A 17,127-nucleotide genomic window follows, 5' to 3' on the forward strand; every position below is an offset into this window, starting at 1 on the left:
ATTTTGGGCAGTATAGCGGCAAACAAACACCATCTGACAGCTTGTTTTCATTCTTCTCTATTGGAGAACATGAAAAACCAACCAAACAAAAAATGACTGAGGATCACATTCTTTCCAACTAAATGACTAAAAAGTCAAAACAGAGTCCCGTAGGACTTACTGCCTTAAAAGTTAGAAAATGAGAGAGAGAAAGCTCATAACATTTTAATGGTTTTAGACATGGCAAATTCTCATTCCGGGATATCAAGAATCTTAAAGCCAATGCCTCAATATCACTCAGAAGAAGAAAGTATCTGGTTACTCAGGTCAGAAACTCAAAGACAACCTTCCACATCATTCTGGGGCATTTTTCTTTCAGCTACTGGACAATCAGGATGTGAACTTGGAAAGTGTGAGGCAACGTTCACCGAGTCCCACACTCTTCAGGCACTTGTTCACAGATGCACCACATTTCACAAAGGCAGAGCAGAACATGTAATGAGAGTGTATGTTTACATTAAACAGAAGGGCTAAATAAATAATTAACACCACTTCAAGTGTTCAGTTAATTACTTCCTTTTCTTTATATATAACTTCCGTTACTACGATCCTGATTTTTTTTTTTTTCCACTTCATAACTAAAGATTTCCAGAAAATATTCCCCTATTACTTCCTTCAGCTTCCCCCAGGCATACAGGGTTTTCTTCTCCCATGCTTGGGAAGGAACACTCTCTATGTTTGGGCAGACCGCCAGTACATCTAATTGCAGCTGGAGATGCAAGTGTAGCAGAAATAATGATTCCTTAAATTCCTAATTCTGTTCAACTTGGATCACAGCTGAACCCCATAGCTCCTTTAAAAAAAAGACCTTTGATAAACAGTTCAATGACTTCACACCTGAACCACCATGTCCACAGCTAGACAAGGCTTTTTCTAGTTCAGATGATTTTTACAAGCAGCATACACAGAGACCGTTCTGGTTAGTTGCATAAGTTAACTGGTGAAAACAGAAATTTAAATAAACAGTGTACATTTCTGATAAATACTTTTAGATTAAATACACTTTTCTTTTTTGAGATCAGAATATTTTTTTTCTATATAAACCCAAAAGTCCTGAACGTTTTCTTCACGTGTATTTTGTCAAAACAACTTTTATCAGATTTAAAATCCCATGCTTTCAATCAGTTCATTTCTATTTATTTTTCTTATGTCTCTTATATAAAAATTAGATTGAATCATTCACTTCAAAAAATACAAAGCTGATAGCAGCTTTGATCAAACAACCCAAGAAAGATTTGAAATAAGATTAAATAGTACAACGCGACTAAAGTTTCTCTCTGATAGTGTTCTGGGCATCTTCCAAATCTGCCTAAAGTTTCCCAACATCAGTAGCTGCTGCTGATTCTTTTCCTTGAGAAATCTCATGTTAATAGTGGCTGCATACTCTCCCAGCTATTTCAGCCCTCTGCCCCAAAACATTTAGGTTGTCTTATATCAGATTTTAAAACACTTTAATGTATCACTTTTATAAAGCTGAATTAAGCCATCTACAATGTCATTTTGATTAAGAACAGGAGATGGATTTTCTTTTTACTATGTACCATCATTTGGTAAACAAGGTGAAAGCAATAGTACAAAACCTGATTAAACACCAACTCCAAACTATGGGATGTCCTCAGGAAAGGAGTATGTAAATTACATAGATACACAAAGAAGAGCAGTCCTTTGATGCTTCAGTAGCACCTAGCAGAAACTAGGTGTATCGCAGTAAAATGAAAGATGATATTACATGACATCCTTACTTCTAAATTCCACCACCCTCCTCCTTTTTTTTTTTTTTAATCCTCATTGTTTACATATTAAATACTAAAGTAGTTGCACTAGAAAAGACAAAAAAGGCCCCAGAATCATGAACTAGTACTTAACAGAGTTTCTCCAGAGTCCTCCAGTCACAACTTTAATCATGGGTAGTTTCACTGCCTACCTCTGCCCTATCTCTGGGCCTTCAATTAAATTCCTCTACAGAGAGCTGAATGCTGAGACTTCTACCACTCACCCCTCACAGTTCCTCAGGACTTGGTTTGATAAAGGAGGCCATTAGAGACGTCAGCATCAAATGTTCAATGTGCTTCCTGTCTCTTCTCTTAAGCATCTTATTGAAAATAGGCACATTTGCTCCCTTACATTTCTTACTGCTTTATATGGTTAAATACATGTCCTTTTAGAAACGAAACTAATGCTTCAGGCAAAGCGGAATGAACCAGTTGCATTCAATGGTAATACAGAAAGGGTTTTTTTTTTACTACCTCCACCTGAAGTTAGAGAGAGATAAAAAGATTTATTCCCTGGGTATTCAAATGGTAAAAGAACTTGCCTTATCTTGTTCTTGTTTAGCCTTAAAGCTGGATTTATAACATCACCAAAGAACAAGAATGGAAAAATGAAACCAGGATTACACTCAGCTTATGGGACTATGGCAATGCTGTGTTGGGGAGGGAGTACACTTCCATTCTCCCTTTTGTCCTGATGAATCAAAGGCCCTCTGATTGCTGGTGTCACGTAATACTGATCAGAAAGGAATTAAGTCGCTTGTGAGAATGTGCTTTCTATCAAAGGGCTGGCAAATTACAAAATGTAAAAGCCCAAAGGTCAGTGTAAATCTCCATATCAGAAACAGCAGAATGGAAAGAAGAGAAAGGGGTGGGGGGAATCTATTACAGTCAGTCCAATCCCTCACATCCAGATTTCTGTGAAAACAGACATGATCCCCTCTCACTTTTCAATCATGCTGTGTTCTCCATTTACTGCCTTTTTTTTTTTTTAAACAGACTTCACTTACTTGATTTTTGTCTTTCCTAATTGAGTGTTTTGTTTTTATCTTGTAATGATACACAGTCTAGGCTGAAGATGAAATAAATCCAGTAGAATAGTTAGCTTTGTAGCTGTCATATCTCATATAAAGATGAATTACAAAATCCTCCTAACACAAGATGTCTGTCACCCTCAGAGTTCACCAGCAATTCACTCTGCTTGAGATCAAAGACTTGTTGGGTGGAATGGGGAAAGTGGGGGTGAGGGTCTGACCATGGGAGGGCTAGATCTAGGAGACTGCTAGTCCTGTGCTGCCCTTCCAGAGCTATTAAGAGATAAAGTCAGAAGAGCCACTCTGTGCAGGTCACCTGTAACAACCAAAGCCATGTATCTATCTGACTACCTCCACCTTTTGCTGCATGCAAATACAGAGAATTTTTTTTTTTTTTGATCACCTAGAATTTCCCCTTTTTCAACAAAGAAGTTCCACACACCATCAAGAAATCCCAAGTATTTCAAGCACTCACAATTCAGGGAAGAACCAACTAAGCATAGCTCAGGTCCTGGGGAATGTCATGGCCTGGAGTTTACTCCAGCGGAAGTAACGGCTAAGACCAGATGAAAAATAAGCACTCCCTTGCTAAATCCCTTCTCAGTTACACACTGTTTAATGTTCTTTGAGGAAACAGCTAAGCAATTCCTCCCACTGCAGAGCATAGAAGAACCCCCTTATGACTTAAACATTTGGACGTTGGTTTGTGTCCCGGGTAACCAAGGCTGTTTAGCTCAATGAACCTTCATTTTCTAAAAGATTAATTTTCTTATTCTTCATTAAACTGAAGTCCACAGACCCTTTATGCTGAAATTTGCATAGCAGAGCGTTGTGTCAATGGCAAAAGGATTGGGCTTTGAATATGGACTTCTAAAATTACATACTGTCTGTCCAGATTGCCTAGAGGAAGAAGATGTGTTCTGCCAAAAAAAAAAAAAGAGAGAGAGAGAGAGAGAACTTGCATTGGCTACAACTGGGTAAGCAATATGCTGAATTTGGCAAATGTATGTATCAATACCCCTCTCAATAGGAGGCAACAATTATGTCCTGGGGTGATTGTTGCCCCTATTTTTGCATTTGGACAGTGAAGATGTAAGGGGCACTGCAAGCATTTCCAGTTCCTCCCACAAAGCCTGCCAAAACATCTTTAGATTCTGCATGTTGGTATCTATTTTGCACGTGTTGTTAACAATACAGGCAGCCAAACTAGATCACATCCATACATATGGAGCTTTGTTAAATGCAGATGGTGTAGTTTAAGTTGTTCATAATTAGGAGACATGTCGCTGTAACTTGCATGCCTTTCATAATGGAATATAAAGCTCTCCATCTGCTTTGAAGCACACTAATGTAAATAACTTACTGGAATATCCATTTTGTTTGTTCTAAGAAATTAGCACGGCCGCTTTGAAAGGATCTCTTCATAAATTCACAACACAACACATTCCTAATGACAAGGTCATCATTAGTGAGCCACAGCTTTGCACTTGTCCCTCACCCAGTCCTGGCTCCAGCCTCTGCTCCACTTCAGTTGCTCACAGGGGATAGAGTTCATCCTCAGGAGGGAAACCCCATTTATAATAGGGAGCATGCAGTAATAACAGTCCACTGAGAGCAGAACTGAAGCAACGTAAGGTATAGGCATTTTTCAGAACTGCAGCAATCACTAAAAGAGCAAGCATCCTATTGTAAATTGGAGAAGTATCTGATACTCACTTTAGAGACAACATCATTCCTTCTGTAAGTATAACTGCTTAGCTGGATTGTGTTCCTGCATTGTATTTATACTCATTGTTCCATTAGCTTCAGTGGAGTCAATTATTATACTGATTTAATTGCATACAACATCCTGTTGTAGAACCAGCCACTTGTGAAACGAGTAAAATGTTCTGACTTCTTTTACACTGTTTAGGTGTTTCACTTGGTTGCTCTGTGATTTCCTAAGAGTTACAAACTTTTTTCAAACAGCTGGCATTACTACCCAGGCCAGAATGTGAAAAATGAAAGTTCAAGCACTCTAATGTATTAATCTTGTGAACACTGTAACTGGTTGGGGTAGGGTGGGGGGTGGTAGAGAGAGAGTAGAAGAAAGGAGAGTTAGTGGGAAGCACCTTAGGAATCAATATAATCTGTCTTATCATTTCCAGGATCAGCTGTTGGTAAAGACAGTTACCTTCTTTCTAATCTTCAGAATTTCAACCACTGAATCATGAAGAACATGGGATGTTCCACAATAACTCAATGCAACCTCCTGCCCGCCCCCCCCCCCCCCCCCCCATTATTTTAGTTCTTTTAAATAATGGTGGTCTTTCTAGTAGTGAAAGGTTGGGAAAAATCCACAATTTTTTTTTGTTGGTAAAAGTTATCTTGCCCATACATTCTGCATAACCCTGAAATACACTTCTGCCTCAGCAAAATGATCACCTTGCAAACGTTCTTCACATACCCTTACACCTACAGAGCTGAGGCACTGTTTTAACCACTGCATGTCAAAAACACCCTGTATTTTTACTTACACAAAGTAAAGCTATTTTGTATGCTTTCCTTATTTCCCAGTATCATTAGCTGAATGATCAATAGTCCCAGACATCTCACCAGAGACTCTGATCAGAGCATAATCTGCCAGGATAATCTAGTATGGGACAAGAGCCACAGAGCATTATCTGTAATTAAGGTGAGTTCAGTGGATGCCCAAGTATCCTTTATCACAAATCTAAAGAATGTCTTGATTTTAGGTATCTGTCACCAATAAGCTAATTTCCAACTGCCACATCACCACAGAGGTGATTGTGATGCTGTATGAGAAACAATAATCCTACCGTTTTGCTTATCCGATGGTTCTTCCCATTCACAAGCTATCATTTTCCTCTCCCACTTTGAAATCTGTGTATGAGAACGTATTTCTGCATCTGAAAGAAAAATCAAGTGTACAGAGTTTTGTACAGGACTTCTACATGGAACGATAAGTAAAGGTGGATTAAGTACATTCCTGTAGGGAACTATTAAGAGAAAAAGTCTCCTAACTCTAATTGTTACAATATTCATCCCAGACTGTATGAATATGCAAATTTACAATAGATCTCCATAAAGAACAGACTGCTATAAAGAAAAGACAGTTACTCCTGTGTGGTTATTGAAAAGAACACAAAATAGAACATTGCATATCTTTTTCAAAACTAGGGATTTGAAAATGTAATATAATGCCAACCTATTATCCCTGATTTTGCTAGTCATTTCATAAATCTTTGGTTTCACAAGATGAGAAAAAACTTGTATACCATCACAAGTGAAGACTTGGCCTTACGGTAAAATTCTCATCTTATATGAGAACATATTCTGCAATTTTTCCTCCAAATTTAGTCATTTTCAATTGGTCCAAAGCAAGAACATTCATGATGTGAATAGATACAGAAAACATTAAGATCTTCTTAAACTCTTTTTCTGCTTCTCTTAATGGAAAATATTGCTTTTTTCAGTTAAAAAAAAAACAGGTTCCCTATGCTCACTTAACCTCAGAATACTATGGTAATTATTCATCTGTCGAAGGAACTTAAATGAACATCTTTCAAAATTGCTAAAATTATTTGAAGTCAATACCAGTGAAAGAAGCTGGACATGCTCTGTTAGAAAGCACATGCATGTGTAACATTAGGTCATCTCAAGCACTGGTCCATTTACATTTATGGCTACTTTCATTAGTTTTGATTGATGCACTGTTTCCATGTACTTGTGGACTGTAACTGTATTTATGTTAATTACATTAATCTGCCGTATGAACTTTTAATATCCAACCATATTAACACATGGTTGAATTGTTCTAACACTGAGGGAATTGCGTGTTGATCTACTTGTGTGAAACTGAGTAGGCAGTAGGGAGAGACCATTCAAGCAACTGAGGAGTTATTAAAAAAAAAAAAAAAGAAAAAATAATAAAAAAATCACTCTGAACCTAAAAAAAGAATCTAAGAGGCGATGAAAGAATTTGCCCACTTACGTAGAAAGTCTGTCAGATGTCTTCCTCTGTATGCAGCAGATACTCTTTAATTAACAGCTCCTGCAGAATGGAAAGAATGAGTTACATTCATTAGGAAGACAGTTAGATACTTTTTCCACACTGAAAACAAATGAGCAAATAGCAGCAGGGAGCAAATGGCAGTCATGACATCATTTGTTTTCAAGGCTTTCCTTTTTAAACAAACAACTGTGGTGAAGATTAGCAAATTCTTGCCTTTATCAGCAACATCTGATCTGGGGAAGGAGCACTCTCAGACCCAAACAAATGATGCCCCTGTTGCGAAAGTTTAAAAACAGCAACAGAGAACTGGAGGAATCTAAAAATGCTTCCAGACCAACATCAACTGTTAGGTGTCAGTTGTGTTTTTTTTGTTTTTTTTTTTGTGTGTCCTAAAGCACCGCCATTGAACGTGCTAAAATTCAGATCCTAATCTGGATTTCAGATATACCGAGGCAGGGGGGGGCTTTCTGGGGGATGATTTTCAGTCACTGCTTACATACAATCACCAGCTTCAGCAGAAAAAAATCTTCCCAAGCTAAACTTTGGGCCTCTCATCTACATCCAAATGTAGACTGCAAATGCTGTCAATCTGAATACTCGACTGGTGAGTCTTTTGCTTATAATTTTTTCAACAACTACGCCTTTGTGAATACTGTGACCAGGAATAAGCCAAAATACCACCACAGAATCAAAAATCTCCAAGATGTAACTCGGTTCTGCCTTGTGGGGGGGACACCATTCACCTTGCTCTGGATGGGGTCAGGCTGAGGCCTGGCTGGGATGTGGGCCTGCAGGGAGGCCCAGCATAGCAGGGCCTATGGCGGGCAGGGCTGGGGGAGCTGGGGCATGTCCCTGCTGCGGCCTCGCTGGGGCAGGGGCTGACGGCCCTGGGGGCTGAGATGGGGTCCTGGAGTGACGGGAGGCCCAGGGAGGGGGGTCAGGCCCTGGTAGTGCCCTCGGGGCCCTGCCGGTTCTGCCAAGTATAGCAATTTAAGAAAGGAAATAAATCAGCTGGTAGGAGGCAATTTTAATCCGTCAGCTGTACTGATGGTATGCCCTGAGCTGGTATAATAGTTTTAAAGAGAAAACAAAACTCTGGAGCACTCAGCAGCCCCATTGCAAGCCAGCGAGACTTTTGGTTCATCTTAGGGTAAGGGCAGGACACAAAAACACAGCCTAAAACCTTACCACCTGTTCTCAGACCTTACTGCTAGAAACTCCCGTACAATTATCACAGAATCACAGAATCGTCTAGGTTGGAAGAGACCTCCAAGATCACCCAGTCCAACCTCTGACCTAACACTAACAAGTCCTCCACTAAACCATATCACTAAGCTCAACATCTAAACGTCTCTTAAAGACCTCCAGGGATGGTGACTCAACCACTTCCAGCCTATTCCAATGCCTAACAACCCTTTCAGTAAAGAAGTTCCTCCTAATATCCAACCTAAACCTCCCCTGGCGCAACTTTAGCCCATTCCCCCTCATCCTGTCACCAGGCATGTGGGAGAATAGACCAACCCCCACATCGCTACAGCCTCCTTTAAGATAACTGTAGAGAGCGATAAGGTCACCCCTGAGCCTCCTCTTCTCCAGGCTGAACAATCCCAGCTCCCTCAGCCGCTCCTCGTAAGACTTGCTCTCCAGACCCCTCACCAGCTTCGTTGCCCTTCTCTGGACTCTCTCGAGCACCTCCATGTCCTTCTTGTAGCGAGGGGCCCAAAACTGAACACAGTACTCGAGGTGTGGCCTCACCAGAGCCGAGTACAGGGGGACAATCACCTCCCTAGACCTGCTGGCCACACTGCTTCTTATGCCAGCCAGGATGCTGTTGGCCTTCTTGGCCACCTGAGCACACTGCTGGCTCATGTTCAGCCGACTATCAGCCAGTACTCCCAGGTCCTTCTCTGCCAGGCAGCTTTCCAGCCACTCATCTCCCAGCCTGTAGCTCTGCTTGGGGTTGTTGCGCCCCAGGTGCAGGACCCGGCACTTGGCCTTGTTGAACTTCATGCAGTTGACCTCAGCCCATCGGTCCAGCCTATCCAGATCCTCCTGCAGAGCCTTCCTTCCCTCGAGCAGATCGACACACGCACCTAACTTGGTGTCGTCTGCAAACTTACTGAGGGTGCACTCGATCCCCTCATCCAGATCATCGATAAAGATATTAAAGAGGACCGGCCCCAGTACCGAGCCCTGGGGGACGCCACTAGTAACCGGCCTCCAACTGGATTTGACTCCATTCACCACAACTCTTTGGGCCCGGCCATCCAGCCAGTTTTTAACCCAACAAAGCGTACACCAGTCCAAGCCACGAGCAGCCAGTTTCTTGAGGAGAATGTTGTGGGAAACGTGTCAAAAGCCTTACTGAAGTCAAGGTAGACCACATCCACAGCCTTTCCCTCATCCAGTAAGCGCATCACTTTGTCATAGAAGGAGATCAGGTTCGTCAAGCAGGACCTGCCCTTCATAAACCCATGCTGACTGGGCCTGATCGCCTGGTTACCCTGCAAGTGCCGCGTGATGACATTATGCCTTTACTGGCACCTGAGCTTCAAAAGGGCACAGCGTTCATCACAGAGCCTAAATTTCATTATAGTTAATGTATCATATCAAGACCATTTTGGCATATATGCTCTCCACATCGTCAGACATGGGTGAATAAAACAGTAGTTTTTAGTTTATCGTAGGTGTATCAAACCACTTTTAGATAATGTTGATCTTTTTTTCCTGTCTCTACCTTTTAAAAACAATATATGCCTTTAAAAGACCATAGTCTGGACACACAATAACTACTCTGAGCCTCAGGGAAATCTTTTACAACTTAGTTTCATGTTGAGTAATGTTGCTCTAGGAATTAATTTCTTGAGAACCTGATCTGTCATTTTGAGGGAAATGGTTAATAGCACCAGAGGAATCAGGAGATTCCATGGGTTTCTGAAATGATAAGCTTGTTCTAAAAGAGGTCAGATCTTCACATTTGACTGATGATAAGGTAGACCCCAGGGAAGCTGACTCTTCTGGAATCATTAAAACAGTCTGGTCAAGACACCACATTGACCCCATCCTGCCTCTTCTTTTCCAGTTTGTCTGCTTACATGATGCAGTCCTACTGCTGATTTACCGCTTCTGTGTCTTACCAACCTGACAGCCCCACCTGGGGAGGTACTTTTCTCTAAATGAAGACCATCTCTACAAACTGAGTTAACTAGATACTGAAATGGGCTGCAGTCTAATAATGTGTGCTAAAAATGTTTCCTGGTGTCTTCCGTTTTCTAACTGAACCTCCATTCTTCCTTCCAAATTCTATTTACGAACTGATAACTCCATTTAGAGATGCAGCCCACCTACTATGATGTGAAATAAAATATACTTCCATTGTCTGAAAACTGGTTTCAAAGAAAGAAAATCCTATTTCTCTTTCTCAAAAGGAGACAGAGATTGAAGCAAACTAAACCTGAATGACAATATTACCTAACAAATTGCTTGAGTACTGCAATACAGTATCAACAGTGATTAAGAAATCATTTATACTGACCAAACCAGTATACCTACCCTTCAGAGAATTCCTAAGTCACAGGGCAAGAAGATACCGTGTAATCTCTCCCAGAAATCCTTAACACAATAATCCAAGCTGCCCTGATGTATCCCTTTTAAAAAGTAATGAAACTGAATTCCTTGAGACACCCAATACACAGTGGAGTTAATCCCTTCCATAAGGGTGGTCAGGGTCAATACGAATGACCTCCATAAACCCACAGATTTGGAAGTGAAAGAGAAGAAAAATACAATATATCTATACAGTTAATTTAAAGTGTTACTTGAACTCAATTATCAGTGTTAGATCTATCCCTATGAAAAATCCATTTCACTTTAACCATTACTCAGGCCTACTGAACTGGTAAAGGTAATGTGACTGCAAAAGTGGAGACTGTGTTATACTGTAGAAGCATAAAGAAGGCTGCATTCGTCTTACAATGATTAGTAAGAGACTCCCAATCATTCCAGAATATCTGACATCTTACATCTTTCTCGAGCATGTTTCATCTTCCAAAGGCTCAGGAAACACTATTCCACATTTTGTGTTTCAGAATTATTCAATTGATGCAAATTTGGAAAACGGTCTTTTACTTTACAACACTTTTTAAAACAAAAATAAAGTTTATGCTATCATAGTCCCATTGCCTCATAAATAAACTTCTCAACTGGCAAGTCTACATTTCCATTCCCCTTTTGAGTTAAACTTTGACCACTTTATAACACCACTCTAGGTTATGTCTCTTTGGATACCAGGCTGTGATGTCAGCCAGTTGCAAGACTCATAGATGTCTACTAAAGACCAAATCTGCATTGATCAAAACAGCATCTTCAAAATAAAGTTTTCTTGCTTTGCTAAAAAAGTAGCAGATATCAGAAATGGGAATGCAAATCAGAGAGTCCTAATACAATTACATGTCTTTGGCTATTCTCTTCATCCTAACTAAGCAAAACCTAGTTTCTCCTGATTGCATTCCCCATTTTTTCTTCTTTCTTATTTCCACAAGAATCAGGATATTCTCCATAACGTCAAGAATCTTCAGCATGAGGTTGAAAAGCTATTCTAACATCTTTCAATGTCCACCTTGATAAAGCCAGAAACTCTTGGTACTGTCAGGGAGCGGGAAAGAACAGCAGCTCTCAAACTGCAGGCAAGCCAAGAGGCAAGGGTGACCCTGGCCCAGTCAGTGCTCTCACTGGCATGGCACTGCCCATGAGGTCTGAATGTGGCAAGAAGAGCTGGGTGCTGGTAACACAGTCTATCGGCAGCCACAGGCACAGCAAGCAGTGAAACAGGCTCAGGAAGGAACAATGGAGATAGGGTCAGATACAGGACTAAAGACAGGCCTACAATAAACATAGGAGGGGTTTCATCCAGGGGACAAGCTACTGCTAGCATAGGTGCAAGGTCCATCCAGGAGGCAAGGCAAGAGATGTGCACACTTATAACGTAGCTCAGACAAGGCCTGAAGGCCTGAACTGAAATGGAGCTCCTGGGCCCATGGGCAAGGGAGCTCCTGGGAGAAGGTCCTAGGCAAGACCACTCACAGCCATGATGGCCTACTGGTGTCCTCAGGGTATAAAACACTCAGTTTAAAATGTTATGTGCTAGATCTTTAAGGAGTCTTGAATGGAAATTAGCAGGTTCCCTCAAACTAAGTGACTCAATATCTTTAAAATTTACTTCAGTTTCAGCTATGATTGCCTCTATTCCCTCAGACTCTGCTAGCCTTCCTGCTTTTGTTCCCATATTCGCTATTTCCAACGAAAACTGAAGTAACACGCTCATATAATTTTGGGGCTGCATTTAGATTATCTTTCTTCTCTTCACGGTTCTCATTACATGGTTATTTCACTGTTTTCCTTGTTCTCTTTTCTTTATCTTTTTTTACAAGGCCAAAGAATCGTTTTCCCTATCTAAAAGCTTTTCTGATGTCTAGCTCAGCTTTATTTTCTGGAATTCTATTTTGCTCATGAACAACTAATCTCTACTACATACCACTACTTTATTATTGTTATTTATTATTACTGTCTTTCATTTTTCAGCTTTGTTTATCCATTAATATTCTTCCAGAGGTGATCATTCATCTAGCTAAGTGCTAAGGCCCTTTAAAATTTTTATCTTCTTTTTTTCTGCAAAGGAGTTCTATGCAGTTATATCATCTTAGATGGAAAAAAACAAAACCCATATCTCCAAACCTCCTCCAAAATTCCCTGCGTGAACAATTTGCCCCATAATAAAATCAGCTAGACTTTTTCTTTTCTTTTGAAAGAGGGCTCTATATCACAGACTTTTCTCATCTTTCTATTAAACTGGGTTACTTTATCCAAGGTTACCTGAAATGACTAACCCTCCTATGCTATACTTGTTGTTTCAGAGGCCAAGTACAAAGTAGTTTTACCTCAAATTGATTATGGAATTATTTGTTGAAGTAATTGGTCAGCTATCATATCCAGGAATAACTAGATAACCTTAATTTAGAAACATTTGTGCAACACTTCTGAACCTAACTTATGTCTTCTGTGGTGATGACCCCTGCTGAGTACATCTAGCTTGATAATGAGGTTACAGGGACTCTGCTTACAATTTTAGCCAAAATCAAACATGGTTTCTCAAAATACTTCAGTTTCATCAGAATAGAAGAAATAATAATTTTCATTACCCTATCCTGATGAAGTTTTTCCTTTATCTCTTACTCATTTCTTTTAGGGTTTTCCTATCAGTAGTGTAGAATGTTGCCTCCTGCCCAGCTCGTGATGCCAAATGTACTTTTGTTCATATAATTATATCAGTACATACCCTACTAACAGATGTCCATCAGTCATAATTGAGATTGTTGCATGTTATCCCTATAGACACTATTCTGCACTAGTAATTCAAGTTTCTCTGTTTTGTTGTCTATGCTCTTTTCATTAGGCTATAAACATTTCTCTGGTGTGGCTTTCTTACTTGTTTGTATTTAAGCTCAGTGCTTCAAAAGCCAATTGTCTTTTCTATACACGATGTCTTTGTTTTTAAACAAGTATATACAAACTTGAGACAAAAACTCTCAGCCTGGATTTAATATTTCATTTGAATAAACTAGCTTAAATAACGTAAGTATGATTAAATCACACCATAGACAGGGACAATAATGAATTGCTACCTGCGATAGAAATGGACATTCTGCTACTTCTTTCACTGGTGCTTTCAGCAAAATTTTTTCCAAAACTATGAATTAAAAAAAATAGTATTTCCCTCATATAAAAGCTAAATAACTTGGTTTCCCTTTGGAACCTCAAAGTGGAAAGGAAAAAGAAAGGAAAACCCCGTGGTGGGTATTGTTGCTTGCTGTAAATCTCAGACATGGATTCTGGTACTAAAAATGGCATTCCCGCAGTACTTTACATTCATTCCAATATATCCTCAAAGGAAAGTCCATGTTGGCAAAAACACAGTGTAAAAAGCCTGCAGCAAAAATATATTTCTTTCTGAAGGGTTTTGTCTTAGCTAGTGCTCATCAGACATCTTCAATCCCTAAATCTTTCTCTTTTACTTTCTGAGTCCTCTTGACTGATATTGTTACCTTAACTAAAATAATTCTGTTCTATAAGTTTTTCTACATTTCTCCTGGCCTTATACCTGCCAGTGACTGTTTTATCTGGAAGTTAGGTATATGAAGGCTGATTCAAAACCTGTTTACCCTTTTTAAGAGGGAACAATTTCTGTTAGTAGCTGGCAAGCACAATTGATTCTGAGTGTTATTTCATCAGGACTGAGGCAAAACACAAGAAACATGGTAAACTTTTCTCAAGCAAGTTTAAAAAATAAACAAACAAACAAAAAACAGCCCAAATCAATCACATATTCAAACAGAAGATTAAGAATCAAAACAGTAAAATTTCCTGCATACCTGAAGGCTGAATGCATGTCTGGAAGGTTCATCAACCCATTCATTTTTAGACCACTGAAACAGGACTTGACTTTTTTTTTTTTAATGACTCAGCTTTTCAACTTTTAATATCACCTTCTGGAAATAACAAACAGCAAGAGCTGAAAGAACTTCTCAAGCATCAAAATTCTAACATACGAAAGAAATTCTTTGCAAACTGTCGACTTGCTCTGTTACTTCATACTTCACTGCTCTAGGTTTCACTTGTGTATGATTCTTTTTAGCATATACAGGGCGTGTTGTTCTGATAAAAGTACCGAGCTGAGGAATTGCTCAGTGAGAAATATTCTATCAGAGTAGGCACCAGTCATTTTGCCAGGAAGAAAAATTAAGTCTTAACATGCTGGAAAGAGCCTATATAGATATGGAAAAGAAATGCATGCAGCACTACTGAACAGTCATTGTAGGCACAGAAGAAAAGTTACAGTGAGTGCATCCACGGCTTTTGGAAAATATTCCCTATCATCACCACAACAATGGCTGCAAAGAAGGATGCGCACCTGCAGAAACAGGATATTGTGGTTAAATATAGAACAGGAAAAATGTATTAGGCATGGGGAGCTTAAACTAATTATATGTGATATGGGGAGAGGGGATGGGAGATAATGACAATAAGAAAGTCGCTTGTAGTACCGTATCATTTAGTTGTGTTTAGCTGACACGTCAGGCAGGAAACTTGTTACGCTAAACCCAGTTTCACATAAACTGTAATATAAGACAATGTTATATCTTTACCTGTTCACCACCCTCTGCCGTCATGCTGACAACAAGCATTTTTGCAGCCATGCAGTCAACTTAATCTGGGAATTAATCCAGGTTAAATTGAACCTTTTAAATTAACTGATAGGATGGACAATGAGAGAAAAACAGAGTGAAAGATAGCAAAAGGAAATATGTGACCATCTCTTCTAACAACTTAACCACAATTTCAGTTTCAACCAGCTTATAGTGTTCAAGGAATTGATCCTTGAACACTGAAGGGAAGAATGATACACAGTAATCCTAATTGCTGATAGAAAAAGACAGATGATTTCTTCTGTCCCAGGTAAAAGTGAAGGAGAAAGTACTGGATGTTGTGGTTGTTCAGCTGGTCTATGCCCGTCAGTGCAGGAATGAAACAGAGAGCTGAGGACTGTTTTTTTTTTTGTCATGTTTTCTTTTATGAGAGTACCAGCTAGTCTGTTATTTCCCTAGCTTTCCTATAAGCTGTGATGCAATTTCAAAAATTTTATTAAATGCCACCTCTTTTTCTCAAGTTATAGCAGGAAATTGATTTGTTATTAGCGGTTGAGAAAAATAGTTATGTATTGTTATGTATTTCTCCTTGTTGTCATCCAGGTACCCAAAATCATTTTTTTTTCCAGGATTTGAAATAAAGTTGGTCAGCCTGTGATTACTTGACCCTTTCTCTTTTCCCCTTTTTAAGTAGCTGGTCCCAATGCTTGTCCTTTGCTAGCATTTTGCAGCTTCCATTAGCTTTTACAAAGATTTTTGCTAATGTTTCTGTGATTGTTTCAGTCCACAGATTACAGTCAGTCCTAGGCAACTTGAAAGTATCCAGACTACCTGAGTAATTTCTAACCATTTCTTTTCCCCCATGGCTTCATATCCCGTTCTTCTCATCACTGTGCTAGCCACCTTGACCCTCTGATGCCGTGAGTCTCTTCACTTGGTAGCAGAGTCTAATATATGTGTGCATGCACACACACTTACAAAGAATGAGACTGTCTACAGAGAAAGACTGTTTTTAAAGCTCTTGCCTTGACAAGGTCATTAAAAGATTAAGTGGAAAGAAGCTTCAGCTTCCCAAAATAAAAATGTACTTGGGCGGTGCTCCTAGATCTTTCAGCAAAGTATCTAACTTACACTTAAAATGTCAGTGTGTGGCAAGGGCCAGGTGCTCAGCCAGGAAGGGGAGCCCTCATCAGCTGGGGCCCCATCCTGGCACCCCAGTGAGGAGAGCAGGGCAGCTTTGTTGAGAGCACCCTGGGCTGGTCAGCAGTGATCACCACGTTTGAGTCACGCCAGGATATCATGTCACCAAGGCTGACTAAGGTCTGCCTCAGCAAGATACACGGCAGGAGGAAGGCAAACGCTGTCTCTGTCAAAGCTGGCCTCAAGCACAGGCAGCCCGGCTCCTAAAGGAGCAGAGGAAGAGCGGGAGAGCCACCTGGTGTTTTTGGGGCCCCAGGTGAAACCAGGAAGGAGCTGGCTCCAACAGGAGTTGGTCAGATTTGGCAAAGTGTTGCAAATGCCAACCAATACGTGACAACAGGACAATAGTAGCTGTTTCACAATCAAGTGCTTAGAGGACCTGGAAATTTTACCCCCATCATACTTTCAAATACCAACTCCTACAAAGTTGGTCAAAGCCCAGTTAATTTCTAATATAGTTTATTAACTAAATTTAATTTCCTTTTAGAAATCAATGACAAAATCCTACTCCGAGGTTTGCTTCAGGCACAAGGTACATCTGTAATGACTTTCCCCTGTCTCCCCCTCCCACCTCTCTTTCTCTAGAAGACATTTTCTTGGACCAGACAAGAGATGTATTTCTCTTCTTGCATTTCGGAAGACACAGACTTGGACAATATAGTCCTTTCTCTGGGACAAACAGCTGCAACTGGAGCAGATAAAGCCTCTGGTTCATATGTCCTGTATGAATAATTCAAGTTGAAATATTTTCATATAGAAATTCAAGTACTGCCTGGACTATATCACCATTTTCACCCCGGCTGCCAGAGAAGAACATGTGTCAATACTTGAGAAAACAGTACGGCCCTGCAGGAGAAGAGAGACTCCGG

General features: G+C 40.1%; 1 long non-coding RNA gene across 1 annotated transcript in view; it reads right to left on the reverse strand.

Moving 5' to 3' along the window:
* LOC106039471 (uncharacterized) overlaps positions 1-17,127 on the reverse strand; it is a 185,896-nt gene that overhangs the window by 121,263 nt on the left and 47,506 nt on the right. Inside the window, exons 3-4 of the long non-coding RNA XR_010833467.1 lie at positions 6,837-6,896; positions 5,662-5,751 (exon numbers count right to left, since the gene is read on the reverse strand). This is a non-coding gene — a long non-coding RNA (uncharacterized lncRNA). The remainder of the gene's footprint in view (positions 1-5,661; positions 5,752-6,836; positions 6,897-17,127) is intronic.

This window comes from Anser cygnoides, chromosome 1, assembly GCF_040182565.1.
Source record: "Anser cygnoides isolate HZ-2024a breed goose chromosome 1, Taihu_goose_T2T_genome, whole genome shotgun sequence".
Lineage (NCBI taxonomy): Eukaryota > Metazoa > Chordata > Aves > Anseriformes > Anatidae > Anser > Anser cygnoides.